Raw genomic sequence first — 4,093 nt, 5'->3', positions numbered from 1 at the left:
TTCTGTTAGAGGCATAGCCTCCTAGGTACTTTATTACCCAAACCTTTTCCAACAAGCAAATCTTAGGTGTATTTGGTGTTTCATTATAGAGGATGGGAAGAAGGTGAATCTATGCTAATGGTGCATCTTCCTGGGGGATCAGTTTAAAGAAAAGGAAATAGTAAAGTTTTTTGTTGTTGTTTTTTTGTTTTGTGTGTGTGTGTGTGTGTTTTGCTAGGGATGGAACAAAGTTCCTCATGAATGCTAAGCAGTTGCTCTGCAACTGAACTATACCCCCATCTCTAGTAAAGCATTTAAAAATTACTTTCATAGCCAGGTGTGGTGGCATATGCCTTTAATTCCAGCACTTGGGAGGCAGAGGCAGGTGGATTTCTGTGAGTTCAAGGCCAGCCTGGGCTCCATAGGGAGTTCCAGGCCAGTTGGTGCTACAGGGAGACCCTGTCTCAAAAGAACCAAAAAAAAAAAAAAAAGCTTTCATAAAAAATATGGACCAGGGGGCTGGAGAGATGGCTCAGAAGTTAAGAGCACTGGCTGCTCTGGCAGAGGACCCAGGTTTGAGTCCCAGCACCCACATGGCAGCTAACAACCATCTGTAAGTCCAGTTCCAGGGGAATCTGATGCTCTCTCCTGACCTCCGTAGGCATTGCATGACAGGAGTGCACAAACACACATTCAGGTAATACACTCATAGACATAAAATAAAAATAATAAATATTTTAAAAAATATAGACCAGGTGTGGTGGTACATGCCTGTAATCCCAATACTGGAAGGCTGAGACAATAGGAGGCCAGCCTAGCTTAGCAAGACTCTGTCTCAGAAAACCAACGTAACAACAATAACAAATAGAATAACAAAGTAAATATACCATGGAATAAGAAAAATATTTGAGATTAAGGGTATCTTGGAGGTATTTTCACTAGAAAAACTTGAGACAAGCATTAGCAATATGTCAAAAATTACTCTCAGATTCTGAGGAGTGTTTATGTTTGCTTTATCTATTTATTTTTTGGAGACAGGGTCTCACTTTGCAGCCCAGGCTGGTTTGGAATTCACTATGCAGCTCAGGCTGGCCTTGAGCACACAGTAATCCTCTGCCTCAGCTTGGATCATATGCATGTGCCACCATGTCTGGTTTTTTTAAATAAATATAAATATAGCCAAATAAATATAAATATAGCCAAAGTGCTTGACTCACCCATACTCCTTCAAGTATGAAAGTTATATTTGTTTCATAATTTTCATCTTCACTAATACTTGTCAGTCTTTTTTTTCTTATTCTAATAGTCAGTAGTATCTCTGTGGTTTTAAATCTAATATATATATATATATATATCAGTGATGATACACATATATCACATCAGTGATGATGTGCTTGTTGGCTGGTGCCTAGTCACTCTCGCAGGGATTTTTGGCAGTAGTGTGGTGCTCCAGTCCAAGGAAACTTGGTATCTCATTGGTGTGCTGACCCCTGGCTCAGAGCTCCTATTTCTATGTAGCTGTAGGATCATCTGGAAATGACTATGACTTAATGGCTCAGTCAATTATTCCTGGCCCCTCAATTCCAGGTGCCCTACAGCCAATCCCATGACTCTTTGTGGAAGAACATGCAATTTGGAACTACACAGCCATAGTCCATGGTGCTCTGCTGAGTGGGCTGTGTTTGAGAATAAAACATATAAAATTAAAAAAAAAACATATATATTATTAGTATCTCTCTCTCTCTCCATATATATATATATTTATGAGACAAGGTCTCACTGTACAACTCATGATTCTCCTGGGTCAGCCCTTGAATGCTGGGCTTCTCTGTAGTTCAAATTTGCATTTTTCTAGTGATTTAGTGAAATGAAGTGAGACATGTTGTCATGTGCTTATTTATTTATTTATTTAATTTATTTTTGAGACAGTGTTTCATTTAGCCCAGGCTGGCCTTGAATATTATGGAGCCAAGGCTGGCTTTGATCACCTCCTGATCCACCTGCCTCTGCTTTCCAAGTGCTGGGATTACACGTGGCTCACTTTTTATCCTCTTTGCTAAAATAATCATTCCTATCTTTTGCATACTTTTAATTGCTCTGTTACTCTCATGATTAAATTTTGAATTCTTTATATGCCCTGAATAAAATCTCTAAATATTTTAAAGTCGTGTATAAGTGTGAGTGTATGAGTGTGTGTGCAACATGCCACAGTGTGTGCATGGAGGTCAGAGGATAATAACATTGGGTATTGATTCTCGACTCCCACTTTGAGATGGTTTCTTGATCACTACTGCATAAATCAAGCTAGTTGGCTTTTGAGCTGCCAGGTATTTCTGTCTTTGCTCTGAGATTACCTACTCTTGCCTCTTACTCCTGACTTTATGTGGGTTCTGGGGATCTGAACTCAGGTCCTTAATGCTTTGCATCTCCCCAGTTCTAAATATTTTATTTAAAGAAAGCCCTCAAGGCCGGGTGTGGTGGCACAGGCCTTTAATCCCAGCACTCGGGAGGCAGAGGCAGGCGGATCTCTGAGAGTTCAAGGCCAGCCTGGTCTACATAGTGAGTTCCAAAACAGCTGAGGCTACAGGGAGACCCTGTCTCAAAAAAGACCAAAAAAAAAAAAAAAAAAAAGAAAGCCCTCAAATCTCTTTATGATACATTTGAGTATTCAAATGACTGTGAAGCACTTTAATTCCACACTTTTATAACACATTTAAATGATTTGCAAGTTTTAAAATTTTTATTTATGTGTATGAGTGGAGTGTACTGCCTGCATGTAAGTGCACCCGTGTCATGCAATGCATGAGGAGGCCAGAAAAGTGCCTTGGATCCCCTGGAACTGGAGTTATGGATGGTTGTTAGCTGACATGTAGGTGCTGGGAACTGAACCCAGGTCCTCTGCAAGAGCAGCCAGTGCTCTTAACTGCCTAGCTGTCTCTCCAGTCCTGGTTTTGCAATTTTAAAAAATTTCTTAAAATTAAAATTTACAATAGCATACGAAGTCTTTTGGAGAAAATTTCCTCATATGTAAAACGAAGGCAACTTATTTTACTTCAAAATCCAAGACACCTGTCTTCAAGTTCTAAAATGGTATTCTGTCTGTATAAAACTGACTACAGCCTAAAATACCGCAGTTCTGCTTCCTGTTAGAATACAAATGGAGTAATTTACGACCCAGGAGTAAAGAAGAAAACACTGATTCCAAATGACATTTGGAACCTAATGAAATTTGGAGACTAAGAAGAGGAGCTAGTCATCACACTCCACACTCCAGCATTCGGGAGGCTGAGGTAGGATGATTATAAAGACACCCTATCTCTTGAGAAAAGAAAGTAAAAAAATAGGCAAGTGTATTCACCTGAGAGTAGCTCATGCCAAGCTCTCTTCATTCATATTTGCACCTGCATCTCTGATTTGCAAAAGATGTGTAAAATTTCAAAATAGCAAAAATGTCTGTTACAATATTAACATGTGATTTGGTGTTGTATGCAGTAGAGCATGGTGCCTTGCAAATCTGTGTTCTTCACCGTGTCTAATCGTTAGTGTCATCTCCTGGTGTTTAACTGTGCACTTCACAATGACTACATTTGGAACCTCCAGAGGCTGCAACTGCTAGAAGCTCCTAGGTACAGTATCCTTTCCCCAGTCTACTCTCTGGTGTAGAAGGCCACCATCTGGGGTTGACGATGCACTCATTTGTCTGGGAGAATTCCCAGTCTGCTCATTTCGCTGCAGTCCCCCAGGCTCTGGGCTCCTCCACTGTGCAGCATCCTCCCAGGCTCCCTGTAGATCAGGATAAAAGATTATCACCTCGAGGACCATCAAACCGAGGCACGCATTATCCCTTCCCATTCCACGCAAGCCTCTAGCTAATGTTTTCCACTTGTCACACTTCTTTTCATTGTTGACGAAAAAGAGTGCTACTGTCACAAGGTCGTGGTCCACTATTTCTAAGTAAAACGAGCACACGTTTGCTTAAAAAATAACGGCCGAGCAAATTTTAGGGTTAGATGGCCGTAAATCGGAAGGCCACGCCCCTTAAGTGGAGAGGCGGCGTGGCACCGGGGAGGCTGTGCGGTACGAGACCGTCCACGCTCTTAACACCTCGGTCACG

The sequence above is a fragment of the Nannospalax galili genome, unplaced genomic scaffold (assembly GCF_000622305.1).
Source record: "Nannospalax galili isolate Female #2095 unplaced genomic scaffold, S.galili_v1.0 scaffold247, whole genome shotgun sequence".
NCBI lineage: Eukaryota > Metazoa > Chordata > Mammalia > Rodentia > Spalacidae > Nannospalax > Nannospalax galili.
The sequence above is the reverse complement of the archived record's forward strand: the minus strand, read 5'-3'. Positions refer to the sequence as shown.